The 22,538-nt window shown below is 52.9% G+C and overlaps 1 protein-coding gene and 1 long non-coding RNA gene across 2 annotated transcripts in view; one reads left to right on the top strand and one right to left on the bottom strand.

The window, feature by feature from the left end:
• LOC121081308 (heparan sulfate glucosamine 3-O-sulfotransferase 3B1-like) overlaps positions 1-22,538 on the bottom strand; it is a 30,241-nt gene that overhangs the window by 4,325 nt on the left and 3,378 nt on the right. The window lies entirely within an intron of this gene.
• On the top strand, positions 3-21,881 carry LOC121081313. The gene is made up of 2 exons (XR_005825644.1): positions 3-5,221; positions 6,049-21,881. It is a non-coding gene; the product is annotated as an uncharacterized LOC121081313 (long non-coding RNA).

Here is a 22,538-nt window from a genome sequence, read left to right as displayed (position 1 = left end):
GCAAAGCACAGACATGGGTCAGAACGGCAGGTAATGGGAACAAAAATATGCATGTGCATATATACACGCACACACATATGTTCACACATAGATACACAAGAATTCTTCTCCCTAAAATGCCTACACAGGCCATTTAGCTTGTACAGATAAATCCATTTTCCATTGATTTAGGGATTAGGGGGGGATTATTATTAAAGGCCACTGTATTAGAAATCCAGCTGAGTAATCTCCCAGTTATCCATGAGTGGATTAACTGGGCTACACTCTGCACCTGGAGCATGGCTACATGTACCACACCAGCTCCAGACTGGTCAGGATGAGTCCTGAGCTGCACCGCACAGCTCTCCTGGCTGAGGTCAACAGCAGAGAGCCCTCAGCCCCAACCCAGAGCTCATTTTCCCCCCAGAGAAGCAGGAGCTCACTGGAGCACATCCACCTTGTCTGGGCATCCTTAGCATCCCAGACACAACACTTTTACCAATTCAGGCAAGAGGGTGCAATTTGTCCCTGGCTTACCAACAGCAGATCCTCACCCAACCGCACCGGTACTCTCGCACCAAGCTTCACCCACTGCTTTACTGTGCCCTATCGCTGTGCAGACTGGTTCCCTAACATGCACTAGAAGGAGCATCAAGAGCTGCTGCTGGCACCTCCAGCACATCGCACCCAGCCAGGAGAACCTCTTCCCTCCACTGCCACACAGCCTGCAGCAGGTCGGCCAGGATACAGGCTACGACCACGGAGAACACAAGCTCAGCTCATGGTACCCTCACAACACAACACCCCCTCGAAACCTAAAGCCTTCAGCAATTCCGCCTTATTCCCTGGCGATTTCTAATTAACCATGCAGGGAAAAATAGAGAGCTTACAGAAATGATGGAAGCGGCACGCAGCAGGAAGAGTAATTTTTTCCTATCACTCACTAGGCAAGCCGAAATATTTCAGACCATTTGCCAGTTCTTTCCCTTTACAACCCAATGGGACTCATTTGCTCTGGGTTGGAAGACAGTTAAAAAAAAAAAAAAAAAAGGCAAAAGGGGAGTCAGCCACAAAATTAAAGCTATAAAACTTGATTAAGTTTTCAAAGAATCCACCCAGCACAGAGAACTACTCAGGCAGTGTGCGATCTGTGAGCCTCCAGCGGCGCTCCCCTCCGACGTATGACACTGCACACAGAGGCTGTTCGTTCCCCAATGGCCATCTCCTCCCTTACTGCTTTTATGCTTCTACAGCAAAGATCACCACAGGCTCTTGCAATTAAAAAAGTCACTGTTAATTTGTGCTAAAGCCAATGGTTACCCTGATTAAGAAGCCAAGGCAAAAAAATTGACCCATCCGTTCTGAGGCCAAGTAATAGGAAAACCAGGAATGAGAGGTCTGATTGAATCAAAAATGATCACACGCGTATGAAAGTGGGTCGGTAGCTATTTATGCAACCCATAAATACTATTTAGCTCACACTGTACCTGGCATTTTACTTCATCAGCTTCTGGCATTAACTCTATGCCACGTGTTTACTGGCGAGGGACACCCAACGACCATACTTCCACCCCACAGGCAAGGTGTGTTCAGGGGCTGCCCAGAAAGCCCCTTCTCCAGCCATCCATGGTGGGAGATGGTCCCCCCACCAGATCTGCACGGGTCACTGGGAGAAGCTGGACTGTGCAGGGAGGGGGTGTCAGCTTGTGGAAAGCTCTAGCCGTGCCCAAGGGTGGTGGCAACCCCTAAAGGCTGCGATTTCAAGGCAAGTGGAGTTTCATATGCAGATAAAAATCACGCTGGTCTACCAGGCACCTGGGATGTGAGAGCTTCTGGAAGTCAGGAGCCAGCGTTTGCCAAAAAACATTAACCAAAATAAAACTCTGACTAATTCTGTGCCTTTCTGGCCAACTCCACAAACCCGTAATGCCGTCACAGAATGAGCCAGTCAATAATGCCCAGAGAGCAAGTCTTAAATCTATCGTGGGCTGATGTGGATTTCGACAGTCTACTTATTAAGTGGTGTCTCTTTTTATGGCCACATTAAACCCGAGTTCTACATCCTGCGCTGGCCACCAACTGCCTTCCAGCTTGATTTAAGAGGTTGGTTTCAACCCATGAAGTCTTTAATGGCCTGGGACCTGCCTGGAGAGGAGGCTGCTGCCCAAGACGTGCTCAGGATGGCTGTGCTGCTCTGGAGCCCTTTGGCTTCAACCCAGCTCCATCAGATTGCTTGCTGCACAGGGCCCCGCACCTTGAGACCCACTTCTCCTCCAGGACTACTACAGCCAGTATTTATCGGTCTCCTGGGAATGACGCAAGGCTTATTTTTTCCTCCTTGCACAAGACAGGCATTGGGTAGGGCCGGGCTGTGAAACAGGAGGAAATTGCCGGGGGTGGAGGTGCTGAGTCAGTTGATCTGGTTGGAAAACACAGGCTCCTAATTAGCGTTTCGACAAACACGGAGGAGTGCACCATATAAGAAGAAGAAAGTAAGGAGCAATTCTTCATCTAAGAGGCATCCACCGGCCTGATGTCAGTCCTTTCGCAGAACCCACAGGTCTTTCGCAGCTGAGGACATCCAACATCCAACTGAGCTGAGAGCACTCAGTTCTGTGCACATCTAGACCTCCCAAAATTGCTATTTTTAGAGAGGACACAAATCCCTGGCATTTGTAGCACATCTTGCTGGTGACCCATCACAGCAAGAGAAGCAAGATGAGGCACATTGACCCTGCTACTGCCCTCTGGCCCGTCAGCACAGGCTCAGGTGGACTGTGAGAATGGAGAGAAATGGAGCCGTCAACCCAAGAACGAGAACTGAACCCACAAACGCCAGCCTTCAGGCCCTAGCTCTGGCATTCTCTTCCTTTGTTGTACCCAGACAGGTGACGGGCATTGCCCAAAACTACGATCCTCAAGACTGTCTCAGACACTGCCTTGTTTGCAAAGTGGCTGCATAAAAGCTAAACAGCAGCAAGCGAAGCCAAATGTTGTGGCCCATGGATGTGGTTTGAACCTCTGAAAGCATCACATCCAGGAAAGCGAAGTTTTATTGCATGGGCCTGCCAGTTGTGAGGAGCTTTCCCATGGTTTCCATAATCTCCCACTGAGGCACCATCCGTCATGCTGGCAGCCGAGACAACAGAGCCTCAGGGAGAGGAGGAACTGGTAAGTTGGCTGGTCTGAACTCACATTGGTGGAAAAGTCACCAAGAACCGTTTGTTCCCACTCAAACCGCAACTGGAGAAGGGCAACTTGGCCCACGTATAGCACTGCAGCTCCAACACAACATGCTGGACATACGCGGTGGTAGAAGCAGGAGCAGACTCCAGCTCTGAAAACATCTGCTCCTGGGGCTCCAAGACAGCCAGGGCTGCACTGAATGACAGCCATGGCAGAGGGAAGGGGAAAGAGGAGCCATAATGGTCAGGAGAGCTGTCACCACGGTGCCCGGCAGGACACAAACCCCTTGGGGAAAAGGAGTTGGGCTTCAGCAGAAACCCATGTTCAGCTCAATGGTGCACACACAGGTCAGCCCTGGGGCAGCTCCTGGCAGTTGTGGGATCCCCCATTGCCACAGAGGCTTCACAGGCGCGTTGGAGACCTGGGCAGCTGCTGCCAGCGCTGCCTGGTGCAAGGTAAGGACGGCCGAGGTGCAGCTACTGCTGCTGCCTGTACGGGAGAGGAAAGGGAGATGACAAAGGGAGTCAGGCTGTGGGAAACGGGGAGCTCCGCTGAGCCCTTGGACAAAAGCTGCTGCACCAGTCGAGGCGGGCTTGATGGAGACACCACTGAGGGCTGTAGCAGATACTGTAGTGGAAAATAAAGATAGTATGAAAAGCTTGGCAAGCAGTCCCTCCTGCCTTGTTATCCTCCTGCCTTCTGGCAACCTGGAGTTCAAAGACCTCTGGAGCCAGCATCTGCATCCAAATCATCCCATTTCATAGTGGCTACGAACTGTCTAATCCTTTCAAACCCACAAATACTTTTGGCCTTGAGAACATCCCACAGCAGAGAGTCCCACCACTGAAGCACTGCCTCTACGCGCCATTCGAACCCGCTCCCTGCATCCCTGCTGGGGAAGGGACGAGGCACCTGCTTCGGGAGCACGGAAGAGGAAGGCGAGGATGAGGAGCGCCACAGACTCCTGGCATCCTTCGCTCCCCGCCGAGCCTGACAGGGCTCAGCACGGCTCTGCTGACTTCGGCAGAGCTGCCGGCAGCATCAGGGGTCCCAGCGAGAGGAGCGAGCTGCTGCGTGAGCACAGTGAGCACAGCTATGAATTTTCCGCAGGCAGGGAGAGCAGAGCCCCTAACCCTGAGCTATTAACATGTCAAGAGGGACAGGGGAAAAGCTTTTCCTTTAATGAATATTTCCTCAGTGAAGCCTGCACCCTTCGTAGGCGAAGTGATAGGCTTAGTCTAAAGATGGATTGGCCTACTTTACCTATTAACCACTTAGACTAATGTAATAAAGGCTCTCTTTATTCAAACAGCCCTAATCCCCAGCCCCACGCAGCCCTGAAGCCTGGAATAAGAAGGGATGCTAAAGCGAACCCCACCAGGCTGCTGCTCGGAGAGGCAGACTTTGTATATTTTTTTAAGCGCAAACTTCTCCAATGTGAAAACCGGACCCAGAGCGAGATAAATTTACAAAGTGGGGATGACAGGTGGCCAAATGGTAATCCAATCCTGAAGCCTAATGCCCTTTGTGGCAGCTTTTGTCTGCGCAGAGGGGCTCCGGACTAATCTGCTGCCACTTCTCAAGGAGGAACGGCGAGGGGCCGGGGGGGCGAGGGGACCCCTGCAACCTGTTGCTGCCTTGTTCGCCACAGGTAGGGCAAATCGACGCGCAATCGTTACTGATTTTATCCCCAGGGACGTCTGTTGGTCCCCTCATGCACCTCCTGCCACCCGTGAGCACCTGCTGGGATAAACCCCTGCGGGGTCTGCCGGAGCCTGAAGCCCTGCGGCGGGGCTCAGCCTGGGGGGCTGCAGAGACGCCCATCCCCAGCTGCCTGCCCGCACGGGGGTCACAGTCAGGCTGCCCAGCCGAGACCCGGCACGCCCAGGTGCTCCTGCTGCCGAACAGGAGTCCCGGGGCTGAGCGGATGATGAGTTTTCCTTCCTGGGATGGGTTTTGTGCTAGATATATTCCTACCCAGCTCCCGGAGCCACCCAGCATCACTTTTGGAGATGCTCCCCCCACTCCAGCATGCTCAAGAAACAAAGTCCCTCTGGTAAGTGTTAGAATCGGGGTGCGCCGTGCCGCAGCGATGGTACCCTCCCATCTCAACCCCCTCCGCTCCAGACCACCCTTCCTGCTCAGTCCTCTGAGCTGCCTCAGTTTCCCTCTAAAAGGATGACAAAACTCTCCTAGAGGAGACAGACAGCTGTGCAGAGAGTATTGTAAAAGCAAGAGAAGCATTGTTACGGTCAAGATAAAATGTTGTAGCATCTGGATGCAGCTACGAGATGCTCACAGCAGTCCCCATGGCAGCTCTGCCAGCAGACACAGCAAGAACCGCCTTTGGTGCAGAATTTCTAGACTTTCCCCCTACAGCTGTTCCCTAAGAAAAAGGAAAATAGGGAAAAGGGGAGAAAAAGCAAGTCAAACTGTTTTGGAGATCAGCCACATTCAGGCCTGTAATCCAGAACCATTTGCTTTGCAGCCTGGTGGTGCACATGCAGAGCATCCAACCTACTTCTGGTCAGTTCCTACCTAAATTCCTGACTGGTGTTTCAAGAAGACAAAAAGTGATTTCTTCCCATAAAACCAAATTTTAGCAATCTGACTATTTCTGGGGAAAAAGCCCCCAAATCCTCCCAGAAGGCTGTGTAAGAAACCGCACAGAGTAGATTGAAAGCTTATGGTGAAGAAATGGAAAAGGTAGACACAAAAGCTCTTCTCCCACCCTGGGAGGACACAGAATTTTAGCCTCCAGAGCCGTGACGGGGTTTGAAAACCCGAGGTGACAACAAGCCCAGGCAGCATGACTGGGAACATAGTACAGTTTGGTGTACATCATGAATTTGTTATAACTTTTGCTGCTTTTCTAATTTGCAGGTTGGAAAGCAAACAAGAAAAGCTTCAGAGGAAACACGTGCAGAAAATGAGGCAGGTTGAACCTCATCCCCTCCCACACTGATGTTCTCCCGCCTGCTGCATCCTCTCCTGTCCCTGTCCCCAGGGGCAGTTTGGTCCCCTGTCCCCATCCCAACATGCTCCCACTCGGCTTTGCTCCAGCCAGGATCCCACTAAAGCCAAAGGGCTTGTTTCAAACCACAGTCAGCCCATCCGCTGCCTGACATCAAACATGCTTCTGAGGAGGGCTTTACTGCCACTCCCGCCCTGCACTGCAGTTCTCATTCTAAATCCCCCTGCTTCTCTGCCTTTTCCTCTCCTCCCCCATCCTAATAAACAAATTTAAGCCAAGTGAGCTAAATCTAGTATCGTGAAAAAGAGTTGTAGGCACCCAGGAAAGGATGGGGGTGGCAGCTTTGCCTTCCAGCCCAGCCGCTCTGCCAAGGCAATACCCAGTTGTTCCCAGTCTCCAAAGCAGCATGTTGCTGTCAGTAAGCAGGAAAAATATACAGTGGTGGTCAGAGCAGCCAAGGGCTGGACTAAAACCACACACTTGTAGCGCTGTACTGGCGCCTGACAGTGAGCAAGAGACCTGTCATGTTCTGGGAAGCAAAACCCCACAGCACCACCAGCATCACCAGCTCAGCTCCTGAGGCCACCACACTGGACCCACCTGGCCCTCCTCACTGCAGGGCTGATCACAAACCATCACATCCCAGAAACACTCCTTAAAAGCAAGAACCTGACAAGCCCAGGGAAAGACCGTTAAAGTAATAAAGCGTTTTAATTACATCCCGGAGCCTGCCACCAGCATCAAGATCAACTGGCTTCAGAATTGCCCACTTGGCTCTGACTCTGCTTTCTGGTGGCAGCAGCTCCGGACAAGGGAAGGATGAAGATGGAGGAGGAGGAAGAAATGGAGAGAGAAGCAACAGCAAATTCCTCTTTTGGGGTGGGAGCACTTGCTGGGTTATTATTTGATACATCCCATTTTTCTTACCAAAATCTTCCCCGGCTCGGGCTGCCTTTGCACCGAGGACCTGTACAGTAGCACGCAGCCTCTCCTCTTTTTATGACCAGTGGTAAGGGCAACATGTGCGCCTTTGTCTCGAGCAGGAGCCCGTTGTTTGGGTTGGCAAATTATACAACAATAAAAGGGAACGGCTGGGAACTAGCCTCAGCCTTTTTTGAAACGGGTGTAACCCTATCCAGCTCCGTCAAACACTCGCCACGACGTTTACACAAACCAGATGATGGGAATTAATGAACTTTGGGGGTGAGGAAGGGGTAGGTAAAGGAGGAGGGAAAGGGGGGGGGGAAATATGTGGGCCTGAAATTAATGTTTTTCTCATTCTCCTTGCTCTCTGCCCCCAAATCTGCCAGGCACCTTTCACCTGCTGGGGAGTTTGGGGATGAAAAGGAGAGGAGGGTAACGGTGTGCAAAGGCTCCCCATCATGAAGCTGCTCCAGGGCTGCACCAGGGCTGGTGGTCAGGGGTGGCATCACCACATACCCCACAGGAACAGGCTCTGGCCTGGCCGTGGAGTCTGATCTAAATTCCTTTGATGCGGATAAAAAAACCCATCAAAGGCTGGGGAGAGCGGGGAGACGTGGGGCATCGGCAGATGGTCCTTTCGTCCCCACTCCACGTGGGCAGAGCCGGGTCACGCCAAACGGCCCCGGCAAATCAAAGCAAGCAGCGCCTTGAGGGGGGGACGGCGTGCTGCTGCAGTCACGGGGGTTGGGGTTTTTTTGGAGGGGGGCTGGGTGTGGGTTTTTTTTTTTTATAAAAGACTTGATCCACCTCCCCCAAAGTCACTGCACTCAAATCAGACCTGGGAGCCACCACGGGGGTTTGACCCTCCCCACGCCGCAGACGAGGGACATGGGGCGCTTTGCACGGCCACAGCGCCGAGCAGTTTGCAGCGGCATCCAAGCACCAGACCCGGACAGAGCAGGGCCTGATCCAGGCACAAAACCCGGAGGGTTTGGACCTCTGGGAACAGCAATGGGTGTGACGAGCTGAACCAGCCTCTGCCACAAGGCTGCCTCCCACCCAGCCCAGCCGTAACCCACCCCCGCCCCGAAACGCCTCCCCCACCTCATGGGATTAAGTGGCTCAGTTGGAAGCACAGACTCATAACCAAGGTAAAGACATGTTACCCCTCGCAGGGCTGCTGCCTCGTATAGCTAAGTGCCATATACGGTGCGCCATATAGATGCAGCCCATAGGGGAGGAGTAACTCAGAGCCACAGAAACACCTGCTGGGAGCCTTGTCTGCACAGGGACAGGGTCTGTGCTTTCACCAGAGAGCACAAGAGGCCAAAGAGCCATGCAGACTCCTTTCAGACTGATGGGTGACGCAGCCGTCACTCCTGGGACGTGCCCGCCCTTGGCAATGGATGCAAAGGCATGAAGTCGGTCATGGAGGCGGCTGGCCGGAGCGATCCCCCTTCCTACCCCTGATGCTCCAGGCCGGCAGCCTTTGGGAGGAAGGGCTTGAGGGGACAGCACCAGCCTGAAACCTCAGGAGAAATGCACCCCACTTGCGGGTGCACATGTGGAGGCACCCGCTGGGTGCAGCCCTCTCCTTCAGGCCAGAGCTCCTGTGGCCAAGGGGTCTCCAGCACTGGCCACAGGAGGACCAGGGCATGCCCATCCCAGCCTCCATCCAAACTCAGGTCAGGGGCTTTCCTGGGCCTGATGCAGTTTGTCCATCAATCAATCTCTCTTCCAACCCCTTGTCCAGGTTCCTTCTGGACCCACGCAGACCCCCCAGGTGCACAGCCCACCCTGGCTGCTTGCTTTGCTCACTGTGCACCAGCTCCCGGCCATGCCATAGCCCCAGTCCTTGCACCGTCACACCAGTCCATCCCTGCCTCTCTCTCCAGCCTAGCTCTGACTTTGTGGAGTACCGTATCTTCCCCCAAGACATCTCTTTGCCAGGCTGAGGTCTCACAGCCTACTCGGTCATTCCTCAAACAGAAGCTTCTCCAGCCCTACGCAACAAATATTGCCACTGTCACCAGGTGGACTCATGCACTGATGGAACATGAGCTGCGGAGATGTGGGACTGCCTTTGGACTAGGAAGGGCCAATTTTCCAATTATTTCCTCCCCTCTTCCCCCAGCCACAGCCCGAGGTGTTACAACTGCTCAGCAAGAACCTTCCCCTCTCCTCTGCTGGAGCCAGGCAAGATACCCATCAGCTTCCCCAGTTCATTATATAGGTCCTTCTCTTTATGTGAACACCGAAGCCTCTTTCTGTTCCCCATCACACTTAAAAGCTCTGAACTTCCACTAAATAATTATCTTCGGGGGGGGGGGGGGGGGGGGGGGGGGGGGGGGGGGGCGCAGCACTCTACATATCAAAGAGCTGCTTTGGAGGGATTTACAATAATTTAAGATGAAGTGGTAAATATTCTATTCACTCCAGTTCATCTCCAGTAATAATTATAATCCTATTAGCAAGGTCCCAAGAAAGTGATTGCATTATAATCTAGCGAGCATCTATGCGGATTTCTTGGAGGGGTGGGGGAGGCCATAGGCAAGTAAAGAAGTAAAAGCAACAAAAGATGCAATTGCCAGCACCTCCCCTCCCCCAGAAGGATTTGGTCTCCATTGTCCGGATGCTTCAATAGTGCTTTGCTCTGAAAATAAGAGCTTTTGAGCGCAGTAAGGGGGTGGGGCTGAAACGAGCATCTTATTCCTCCCGGTCACCCCCGGCTCCCTTTCATGGCTGTGGGTCCCCCCGGTGTCGCTCTGGCCGACAAAGAGCACACGGTGCTGTTCCTGGCGGGCGCGGGGGCCGGCAGCAGCGCCGCGATTAAAAGCTAATTGCTGTTTATGGGTGAGTTCTTCAGAATATCGCCCAGCATCACCGGACTTCACTGCCCACTGGTCAAGTCATGTGAGATTACTCTAATCTGTCTCCGTTCCCCCCCCCCTCCCCCCAGAAGGAAAAAAAGACTGGTTTTGTTTAAAAGCAGAGCAGGAAGAGGCAGTTCTGTGAAACTCATGATTTAAGGGGGGGGGGGGGGGGGGCGGGAAAAACCCTAAACCCAGCAGGAAACATGACTGAGCTAACTGGCAAACTGGGACTAAAGACTTCTCTCCAGCAGATCGCAGGGCCAGCTGTCTCTGCCAAACTGTGTATTTTACTCCTGTGCCGTGTCGCCTCTTAGGACACCCCGCTGGCGTGTTTAACTGGAATTTATCCCAGCAGGAGCGCCCCATTTGCACCAGTGTAATCTCCTTCCCTCTCCTCTGGCACCTGAAGGCCCCCAGTATAAAGCCTCACGTCCTCCACCAGCAGCAGGTAGTCCGGCTCTGCTCACCCTGGCACGGACCTAAGTCAGCAGCTACTCCAGAGCTGCACTGGTGCGGGTCTGGAACAAGCTATGATTACTCTCCCAGTATCCAAGAGTTTATTGCAAAGCAGTAGAAACATTTTTCTCTATAAATTAAACAGACAACAGCCTGAAAGGGAGGAAAGAGGAAGAATTTTAGGCATCTGCAGAGATTTCAGTGCTCACAACTCACTCCTGGGGAAAAATAAATTCTCTGGACTCCCTCTGCCTCTTACTCTATCGCAACCAGAAAAACCAGCCGTTTCTCATCCCTCAAAAATTTATAGCCTTGAGTTAACATTATGTGTACTAAGCTCCTGCTATGCAAAGATTTGGTAGATCCACTTACGGATTCATTGCAAGACCAAGCTCTGCTCTTGGAACCTCTTGGAGAGGCTGCTGGTTTAACACAACCTTGTACCACAGATGTTACTTCTTGAACTCAGATTTATTTGGGTAGCACTGATCCTGCCTTTCGCGGGAAGCTGGAACTAGTGTCTGCTGAGCTTGCACTGGCTCAGCACCTGCAAGCACAAAAGTCATGTCCCCATCCAGAAAATAAGGCAAAGCAAGAGAGTCAAGGTCTGGAGTTATCAGTTTATCTGTGGAAAGGAAGAAAAAAGGCAAAACCCAAAATGCATCTCTTTGCTAGCTCAGAGTAGGCTTAAGTAAAGGAAGCCTGGTTTGGAAGAGGCTTAAAAAAACAGGTAAAGAAATCACAGCTGGTGGGGCATCCAAAACACATCCATGGTATCCAGGTGACAGAAATGGCTCTTGCAGCAGAGGACATGGGGCCAACACACCTGTCACTTGGCTTCACCAGCCCCATATACCCTGATCTCAAGGGTCTGGTTTCAGCTCCAGAAGGCGGTGGCTGCTCCCACCGCAAAGCCCACCACCGGCCACCAGCTCTCTCACCACGCAGCAGCAGCTCGGCCACGGCCAAGCAGCACCGGTGCCCACTGCTCACACCACAGCCTCTTCCCAAGGCTCATCCCTCTCACCCCTTCCCTGCATCAAGGCTCAGCCACGACCATCCATGAGGCAGGAGCATCAGGCAGCACCAGCAGCGACGCACCTGCCAGCCCCGCACAGCGCCCATAGCCCCGGACTGACCGCTCCCACACCCACCCATTTGCTCTCTTTAATTTGTAGCAACGGCACTAATCCTCTCAAAGGTGTTAAACCCCCCCAGGCACTGCTACTCACCCATCTTTTCAACACTTCTCCTCCTCAAAGGTCTTGGGAAAATGCTTCCTTGCAGCAAAGGGTGCAACCTCCATCAGGTTAAACCCCCTGGATCTGTTGGGATCTGTGGTTTAGGGAGGCAGAAGCAGGCACGGAGGCGCACAGGGCCAGCACTGCGGACTGCACACAGCTTGCTGGCTTTCAGCTGGTGTCCCAGAAGCACCAGGTGTTTCAAGAATTAGATGCTGAAACCAAGTGGCATCATGACTCATCCAAGAGCCGAACCGCCCATCACCACACATGGAGCGCAGCATCCTCCTGGCTCCCCTGAAGGGATGCGTCGTGGGGCTCGACCCTGCCCCTAGCACAGGACAGACACCCTGCTACCCATCACTTGTCATTTCGGAGCACCCTGAGACTCCTGCCCCCGGCTACAACCTCCAGTGGCATTCCAAACCCAGGTAGCCCATAGGAGTTTATCCCATCAGCCTCATCCCCACAGTACCTGCTCTTCAAGGCCCCTCTCCAGGGACCTGTTACACCGTACGCCGGTGGTGGGGAGCCCAGCAAGCAGAGTACATCTTGGTTTGGACCCAAAGGGCATGTCTTGTGCATCTAATGCAGGGGGAGATGGTCCCTTCACGTACCCGCTAGTCAGCCGCACGGCTGCCACGCACCACTGCAGTGCTTCCATAGCCATGCTGCAAGAGCAAGTCGCTCCCCAAAAAAGGGGTTAGCTCAAGAGAAGCAGCCCCTGGTTGGGTCCACTCTAGTGTGGGGGTCCATAGGGTTCATATGGATACGGAATTCCGTGGCACATACTTATAAATTAACTTTCCAGTTCAGCGAGCATGCGGGGACCATCGCAGCAGCCGCTCTCGCCACCGAAAGCAGCTGGATGCAGGCGGCTGATCCTGGCACACAGAGGCTGAACGCTCAGAAACACCTAAAAATTTTCCACCCAGGACAGGACTACAAAGCAATGAGCTTCAGCACCCCTTCCCACACCGCCCCTCTCCCCGGGGGCACGGCCAAGCCACTGCATTTCACCTGCTCCGATTTTGCTAGAAGGAAGGAAAAAAAACCACCCAACAAAACCACCAATAAACCAAAGAGCTACCCCCAAACTAAACAAACATTGCACAAGCCAACAGCCACCGAACAAAACCACCCTGGCGAGATACGGGCAGGACCACGTTCCCCTTTTGCCGCGTTCATAAATCACAGCCCTGCTGAGAGGTCTTTTGTGCTCTCCCCCAGCACAGAAGTTAATGCCCTGCTCTGTGTGCCTGCACAGGCAGGTGACAGTCACGCTGATAACGCCGCCCTTTGTTACACGCCCGCACCAGCAGCCCCGTGTTTGCACGGGGAGGGCTTTGCTTGCCACCTTGACACGCATTTCTCCTAATCAAGCCCAGCCCTCCTGCGCTGGGGCTCTACAGTCGCGATTAGAGGAAAAAGCCTCCCGATAAGCCCCGGAGCCCCTTTCTGCCCCGAGCAACGCCCCAGCGTGCAGCCCTCGGTTCCCGACCCATGCGAGGGGGCGCATCCCGGCCATGTGAATGCCACCGGGGCAAGACATGCCGAAGGGGGGGTTAAACCCCTGCGCTGGGTTAAGAGCCCCAAAAGGGACTGGTGCCAGTAGCAGTCATGTGACAGCTCTGCTCCTGCTCCTCTTCCTCATCGTGGGCACAGTGAAGCAGGGAGGGGAGCAGGGAAGCAGCTTTATTCACCCAGCAGCGCTTTCCTCTGGGCATCAAGAGCCCTTAGAGCATCTTACACGTGACAGCTGAGCTGGAGCCTGCTAGCTCCTCCGCAGCACATGGGAAGGGAGCTCTCAGGGTGGCAGCCTTGAGACAGATATACATCTACAGCTCTTCAAAAAGCCATGTAGGAACTCCAGGAATCCACCTTCTACACCTAAAGGGATCCCATTGGCACCCAGCACCGCCTGAACAGTGGAGGCCTTCGAAACGACAGCTCAGAAACCATCCAGCTTTCCATTTTCACTACGGAAGAAAGAAAGTTACGATTTTTTTTCTGCCCTTTTGGATAACGCATACATGTTCCTAAGACAGGTTGAGCTCCAGCCAAACTGCAGCAGCTGCAGGACTCACCTGCCTCTCCAGCAACACCCAAACCAGCCTTGTAGCCGTGTGGCACTGAGGTTCCTCCTGACTGTCTTAAAGACAAGGGGCTGCCCCTCCGACTGTCAGCACACAGGTCACCTTCCCAGTGGCCAGCCAATGGTGGAGAATAACAAACTCACCAGAGGTGGACCAGCTACATGGGAAGGTGCCCAGCCAAGCACACCCTGTACACACCAGCTAGCTGCTCGTTACCCTGAGCATCCCATCCAGTGGGACAATAATTTAAAACTGGTTTAGACTTTACTCCAAGCTGACCACCCAATAGATCTCTGAAAGTCTCCTGCCTGCTTCCCAGCATGGGAAGGGTGGCACCAACCATGACCCAAACCACCGGTGATCTGGACACTGGCCCAGTTGGCGTGTCCCATGTCCCCTGTTGGGATGAGCTATATTTGCCACCTGCTGGAACAAAAGGCCTGGCAAATTAATGCACTGGTGATCCTCTCAGTACTGATCCCTAAATGCATTTTAGCATAAATGGGATTGTCACCTCAACTCATTTGTTAATGGATTTGTGATTTACACTCATAAAGAAGTAGCGTTGGAAATTAAGATTGCTCCATAGTAAACAGACCAGGGCAGCAAGGGAGACACATTTGTCCAGAATGGGATTTTTTCACCCCAACATCTCCAACCAGGCCAGTATGAACCTCCCGAGTCTCCCCATCCTTTTCACCCCTCATGCCAAACATCAAAGACAGAAAAGAAAAAAAAAGAAGCTCCAGGACAAAAAAGTAGCATTCCCATTGAGGCAATTCAGCTCCAGGTTTGTGGTGCCACTGCGTCCCGTGGTGGGTCCCCAGCGATGCTGTGGGACTCTGGGTAGAGCAGAAGGAACCAAACCAGCCTTGGGAAGGAAGGAGTGAAGCTCCCAGCACAGAAGGGAGACAGGCACCAATTAGAAAACATGAAGGAGCAGGTTTGTCTGCAGACTCCCCTCCTGCCCCAGTCATTACATGGGATCATGACGTGGTCATAAACAGGCAACAAAATACAGTCAAGAGCTCTTTAAAGAGCAGGCTCAGCTGGTGGAGATGCTCTGCTGCAAGTACAACAGATGCAAAGCACTGCTTCTAATTAAAAAGGCATTCGCGTAATTAGAGACTGCACATCGCCATACCAATGATTCGATCTAGTCCAGCACACTCACTCGGGCTGTGTTTAAGAGGGCTCTCCATGACTGCTTGGGTTGTCTGTCCTTGTAACCCTGCCCACCTCCTCACACCCCGCTGGCTGGGACGGCAGGGCCACCGCTACAGTGGCAACCAGAAAGGACCTTATGGAGCAAAGTCACAGGTGTCAAAACCCAGCACCGACCTTCTGCATCCCACCCAGTTTCCATCAAGAGCTGACTTGCTTCCAGAGCAGGTGATGGAGCTGAATTATCCCCTGCCCTTCTACACAAGGAGCACAGAGGGCCGGTCTGCTGAGGCCTTGGAGCACAACCCAAGTGAAATGACTTTTCCCTGAACACTGAGGACTCTGAATGAGAGCTATTGTTATTCAGATGAAACCAAGTGTCAGATTAACAAATCAATGGGCATAAGAGATATAAAACGAGTTACTATTGAAGCCTTTCAAATACCCAAACATATGGATGAACCAAATGTGAATTGTAATTGACTCACCCGTACCTTTGATCTCTCCACCCTTGGGTTCCCAAAGAGACAGCCCTGCCCCCTCCGACCCAGGCTGAACTGGTGGGGGCTCCATCCTCACAGAGTCTTTTCTCTCTGCCTCCATCTCCGGGATGTGGATACAGCCTGGCACTGGGAAACTGAGGCAGCCAGCTCTGCCTCTGAGAGCCATGGCCACCCTGCACTACCCAAACGCAACCTGACGTGTGGAGCCCACGGGCCCCGGGCACCTGTCCCCACCAGTGCCCATCCCTGCTGGTGGCCCTCGGTCAGCTGGCCTGCAGGAGGAGATGGCCTGGGAAGCAGGAGGCTCTGGAGCAAGCGTGGGCAGTGCCGACACTCACTGCCCCAGTGCTCCTGGAGCCGGCCGTGGGGTCTGTTCGGCTTTCCAAGGATTTCACTGTGCAAAGCCAAGAATCAGACTTTGCTGATGGGTTCGTGGCGTGCACGTGCCCTGCCTGCAAAACCCAGCCTGATCGGGAAGTGCTGAAAGCTGCTGTGCCCTTCTCCAACTGCCTCGACAGCGCGCATCCCCTATGCTTGATTAAGAACACAGTTCTTAATTTTCCGGAGGTGTTTCTGCAGCTACCTTAAAAATAATCTAGAGTTTGAACTAAACATTACCCCTAAATTTTTACTTTCAGGGCTTGGAATGAGCGAGTTTTGACCAGTTTCAGATAGAGAGATGCAAGAGGGAGGAAAAAAAAGCACCAGTTTTGATACCATACAAATCTCAACTCCACGGGAGCTGCAAGGCAAGCATCTGTTTGGGTTCAGTTTCAAGGCTCATTACAAACTCTAAGTTGCTGCAGCTATTCCAGGAAACCCAGCCCAGCTTATTCCCCTACCTCCACGCTGCAAACCCCACACAGAGAGTCTGGAAGTGCCTGTTGCTGAAGGCAAACCCCAGGAGCTGCTCCCAGCATCGGGCACCGACACAGCAAAGCCATCCGCACTGGGAGGGCAGAGACTTTGCACGTGTCCTTTCCTCCAGCACCAACACGAGGACTGGGTTTGATGGGGGAACTGGGTGAGCCAGGGAATCCATGAGAGCAGGTGCTGCTCTGCCCCCATGCCTTTTGGGCTCAGATGCTGCTTAACCCAACTGGTGAGCCTTGCTGGGACGGCTGGGCGCGTGACAACTGCCGGGCTCACCCACAGAGGAACTGAGGAAGACGACCGTGGGGAGGAAGGCAGGCGAGAGGAAACTCCCGGGCTTTTAATCTGCTTTAGGACCACGTGAGCTTTCTGTTTATATATAGCTTAATTAATTATTACACTACATTTAGCAGTGTGACCTTGAAATTGTCTCTGGGGGGAGCCAGCAGGCGCGGTGCAGCCGGGGCAGGCGGCCAAGGCGCCGGTGTGTGCCGAGCCGTGGCGTGGGGCAGGCGGCTCCTCCTGCGTGTCCGGCTGTCCGGCCAGCGCCAGCCTGTAATTACGGAGCTTTGGAGCAGACAGCAGCTCCCGGCCCCTCTCGGCTTGCAGCAAACCCAGGTTGAAACCCTAACCGGCTATTCCACTTCTGCTTTGGCAAGGCTGATATCTTCTCCCAAGGCTTCCTTCGCAGTTCAACACCCCCTATTAGCTATTCCCTCCGCTTTTCAAAATGCCATGCAGACAGCCCAAGGCTCATTAGCTACCAGACCAGCTCATGAGGGAAATTAAATAGAAAAAAAAAAAAAACAACCAACAACAAAACCAAACAAAACAACTACAAGCTTTGTGTTAAGTTGCAACAAGTTCAGTGTGCGGCGCTGGGGAAGAAGGAAGGAGATGAACTTTGCTAAGCCCTTCCTCACCAAGGGGCAGCGCTCCGGCTGTTGGCTCTCCGGCAGCCCAATTTGCTCAGTCCAGCTGTGGCGAAGTCAGGGCAGATGTTCAGGGATGTGTTTACAGTCACCCCTGCAGCCCACCGCCCCGCTGATCCTGGGCAAGACCTTTGGGAGCTTCCTCCGTCTTAACCCACTTGTGGAATATGGGGGCAGCCACAGCACTCAGGGGACCAGCTCCAATCCGGCACAATTCACTACAGGTGGCACCATAGGCAAGCGCAGGGGGTTTGGAGCAGAGTGGCACAGCATCTTGGCGTCAGGCATCACCTTCACCCCACCACGGGGCACAGAAAGCCAGGGGGTCCCTCTGCCACCCACATTTAGCAGCCACCTTCGCAGCCTCGTGCATAAACCAGCTGAGGACCGTGTGCCGCCGCGGCTGGGACCCAAGGGCTGGGACACCTGCTGTTTGCTCCAGCACCTCCTGCTCACATTCCAAGCCTAATACACCTTTAGAAAAAACAAACTGAAGGCATGCCAAAGCTGCAGGCCTTGCCAGTTTTTAAACAAATATTTAATGGCTCAATGAAGCAGCAAAGCATTTTATTACTAAAACGCCAGGGTTTCATCCTCCCCCTAGTGACGGGAAGACCTCTGTGCCGAGCCACAGCATCGCCCGGCTCAGCCCCATGGACCCCGCTCCAAATCAAAACCACCGATGCCATTTAACCCAGTTGCAATGCCAGTCCAGTCTACTTTTCACCTAACTGGCAGTTTTCTAAAGATTTCCTACACCTCCACGTGCCGCGCATCTCTACATCACGGACTTTCAGGTTTTAAGACAAGTTTGCATGTGATGCTCGAGACTGGCTGTAAGCTCGGGGCTTTAATGTAAGGGTTGCCTATCTGCTTGGTCAAAGTAAATCGCTGTAATGGATTTTGGCTTCTGTGGAGACATGTTCTGCACTCACACGGACACACGCCGAGGGCCTGATCCTGAAGCCCTCCCCCAGGCAGGGCTCTGGGCTGCATTAAATCCAGTCCGGGCACCTGGTCCGGTGCTGGCCACCAGCATGCTGCTGAAGACTCATCTCCTCGTCAGAGCCAACTTCTCAGGAGAAAAGCATATTTTTTAGAGAGAACCGGCATTTTCACTCCAGCCACACTCAGTGCTGCCAGACTGTGGTTGTGGCAACACAGGATCTGGCCTTGCATTCACTTTCAGCAAGGGATGTATAAAATATATACATCCACCTATAATATTATACACCGGCATATAAAGTGAAAGCCCATGCGCAATTCTCACTTCTCCTGGATGAGCTGCCTGCTGCACTGCCAGGAACGCGCACCCGAGGGGAGAGGCCATGCCAGTTCCAGGGAGAGGTTACAACTGCTCGCTTTTATAACAAACCAGCCACTCGGGTAGATTTGCAGAAGCCTCCAGCAGCACTAGCCCAGAGGACTGGCCAGATGACAGTTCTGGGCTTACAAATTTTAGCTGCGCAAGACTTACAGGAAGGCAAGGACAAGGGAGGACCGCTCCCCAGCAAAGGCTGGCAGAGCCGAGCTCCTCGGGTGATGCTGTGCAAAGCCACGCGGAGAGCAGGGTTAGCCACACGTGGCCCTGCACCCACGACCAGCTGCAACTGAAGTTCTGGGTCAGATCCCCTGCTGACGTAATGTGCGACGGCTCCCTTGAAGCCAGCACTAAGTCACAGCATCCCGCAGTACAGATGTTCTTTCTCCATCCTTCTTCTGTAGCGAGAAAACAAAACAGATTTTGAAGCAGCTACTTCCAGGGCATTTCTGAGAAGTTAACGCAGATGTAGAGAGTTTAGCAGAACACGGCACTGATTTTCTCTAAGTTCTCTCTCTCTCTCCCTGCTACCCACCACATGGCAGGGCAGTGCCACGCTCACGTATTTTAACAGAAGACATTTAAAATCCTGAATTATTTACTTGAGGTCTTCTGCCAGCAGCACTCGCGAGGTCTCACAGGTCAGCAGCCAAACGAGCCAACTCACAGCTTCCCACGCACCCCTCCGCACCCCGCGATGGCCCTCGCTCCCTCCCAGTACAAGGGCACCACGTGCAAAGTCACTGTCACAGAGTCCATCTTCCTCCTCTGCCTTCAGAGCTCTTACAAAGAGAACACCGCCACAGGGAATGCTTGAAGCCAACGTGGCACCAGGAGAGGTCGTCTCCTTCCTGTCGCTTTTATGAAGGACTGAGGTCTACTGCACACCACATCTGAGCAGTGTCCACCATCCCCAGGCGGAGAGATGCTCCAGACAAGAGGGACTGCACTCCTGCCCTTGGCTTCCGCTTCTCACCTGCCCCGTGGCACAAAGCGATGCCCTTCCTGGCTTGTCTCTGGGCACCCTGCAACCACCTCCAGTCCAGGAGCAACTCCCTAATGGCAAAGCTGCGCCATCGGTAACCCCCTGCTGTGAATTAACCCCACCTGCCCTCCAAGCCTGCCGATAACCAATGCATTTCATCATGGGAGCCCTTGTTTCCATTAAAAAAAGTCAAGATAAAGTCCATTTACTCGGCTGCTGGTGGTGCCGGCTGCTAAGCTGAGCTCCTTTAAAAAGCACACGGTGTTTCTGGCGAGCTAATTAAGAAACACACAGCAAGCTGCTGAAAGACCTGAAATTGCAACGGCGTGGGCAAGCCCTGGTACAGTCATCAGCAGCAAGTCAGGACCCAGCAGAGCACTTGAGTCATTTCACAAACCGAGGAAGAGGCCTCTCCTCCAGCTCCTCCTCACACACCACACAGTGACAACAGGTAGCAGCCGATAGCCCCTGAACTCCGAATTACACCGCTGAAATAACGCGCCCGGCTCTTTGTTGTTCTTTGAGCCCATACATTACCCGTCCCACATGACCCTGGCCCATTCATTACCCCCTGAACCCATTGATCACCCATGGTGACACCACCAACAGGGACGAACGCTCAACACTGAGCAATCGCTAAATTAGACTTCTTCCTACTTGGGATGGATTAATAGCACCGAATCCAGGCTCGAGCAAACAGCCGTTTAGCATGCGAGGCCTGATGGTAAGAGAAGTCCACGATCAGGAGACTCAGCTCAAAAACCCAGTGGTTTGGGTAGAGTTTTTATAGCCACCACATCTGGGGCTTGCTGGATGCTTTTAAACACAAAGCCTTCACTGGAAGCGCCTTGAGGTATCCAAAGCTTGGTGTGTGTTACAGACATCTGCCATGGCCCACTTGAAAAGAAAAAAAAAATAAAAAAAATAAATAAATCTCCAAACCCAGAGTCGAGCCCATGGGTTTTCATTCCCATCATTTTCATGCCAAGAAGGAGCACAATGCTCCCCGGCACGCCGCGTGGTGCTGCGCTAACGCGATTAGCCAGGCAGATCCACCATCCACATAAGTCAGCCCCAATGCATGGTCAACTTTGAAAAGTTCAGCAGCTCGACAGGTGAGGCCATGAAACCCGATCACGGCAGACAATGTCGTCCCCCCCCCAGCGTCGTGCTGGGAAGAACTTGTCACGTGCGTCATATCGGGCAACATGCTTGAAACAGAGCAGCGCGCTGAAACCCCAGCAACACGAATAATCTTTGCCATCTGTTTGAACAACTCAACCCTCCTCAGATCTAAAGGAATGATCCCATGCAAACACAAGGGCCTTGCTGACTGATTATAGCAGCCCAGCCCTTCTTTTTTGGGGCCATTTTCTCCCAGACTTTGCACAGCGGCTAAGGCAACATCACGGGGAGCTGCTTCAATGGCCAAGGGGGAGCTGAGCCCTGCGCACGTGTCGAGGGGACCAGTAAAAGTCCCCGCGTGCTTAAGCACAATGCAGTGCAAAGTCTATAGCTGATTTTTAATTTTTTCTTTCTTTTTCATGGAGAAAACTAGGACAGGAAAGCAGCTTGGCAAAGCCACCCCAGAGAACACAACTGTCCTTTAGGATATGCTCGTTACAACCCAATGCAGCTGACGAGAACGCGCTGGAGGAACTGGTCTTTGCTCAGATACAGTCATTAATGCCCAAAGTCCAGCTGGGAGAATCAAGACTGTTCCCAAACATCCTGGGGCCAACGAACCTTGCGACACCCAGCGGAAACAACACGTTGAGTTGAGCAAGCGCCTTAGTTGTGTCCATGCCGACAGCTCCGCACGGACCCGCGTGCTGCCGGTGAGGCTGTGAAGCGCGGTGGCAACCAGGCAGCAGGTATTAAACCCTCGCTGCCACTGGAAAGTTGGGATTATACGGAACAGCCAAACACTGTGGCAAAATCCTGCCTTGCTCAAGATCTGCCCTTGGTTCAGCAAGACTCTCACCCTTGAACTTTTAACCATCACTGCCTTGTCCCTCCCCTGCTCCCAGCCTGGCTCATTGCAAGCATCAGCACCACACCGCTCACACCCCCACACACTCCCTGGGGCAAAAAAAAGAGGCTCCTGGGGAAGAATTAAATAAAAGCAAAAAAATGAGGAAGTTTCTCATGATTCAGGAATTGCTGTGAAGCAGCACTTTGCACATTAAGGTCCCCAGTGCTTATTGAGGTGACTGGGGGGGTCTCAGAAATGCGTGTTTGAAGGTGTTCATTGCACAGCACTGGACCATGGGGCCTGATCCTGCTGGCCCAAACCACCCAGTCTCAGCATGGAGAATGAATTAAGGCAGCTTGGCAATAGCGGGAAGATGAAGCCCCAGCATTTTAAAGAGGGGGGGGGGGGGGGGGGGGGGAAGAAAAAAAAAAAAAAAAAAAAAAAGGAAAAAGAAGCAGAGGTCTCCTCTCTGCGGTGCTCGAGGCAGCCGCGGGGCCACTGGCGGCGCAGCCATGGCACGAGGTTTCCTAGCAGAGGGCTACAGACTCAAAATATAAATCCGTGATGTTATGTGGGGCTGGGAACACTCAGCCCACAGCAGGAGGGACTGGATACTACAGCCCACTGGGCCTAAAACGATAGGAGAAAAAATAAAAATAATAATAAAACCCAAGAAATAAAACCCCAAAACATGTAACGCTAATAACATGATCTTTTTTTCTTACCTTACATTAATTATAGGACAACAGGCTTTTAAGTCCCTAGTGTATTTAAACGTGCATCATCGTTGCATGGAAGGAAAGTAAAAATAAAAAAATAATTCAACAACTGTTTTCCTAGGTTTGCAAGGAACACTTTTCCCCCCCAACCCACACAGTAAACCCGTAAGGAAACAACAAGTTCCCCACGGGCTGCCAGGCAGGCTGCTCGTCCCAGCAGCCGGACACATGCGCGCCCAGGCTGCGGAGCCCAACTCCTTACTGCGGAGAAGAGGAAGCTTCTTTATTATCCAAAAATTCCAGGCGCTACTTAAAATTAGTTTGCAATAGTGGCTGG

Source organism: Falco naumanni, chromosome 1, assembly GCF_017639655.2.
Source record: "Falco naumanni isolate bFalNau1 chromosome 1, bFalNau1.pat, whole genome shotgun sequence".
Taxonomy (NCBI): domain Eukaryota; kingdom Metazoa; phylum Chordata; class Aves; order Falconiformes; family Falconidae; genus Falco; species Falco naumanni.
Note: the sequence above shows the minus strand (reverse complement) of the source record. Positions and strands in the feature narration are given on the sequence as shown.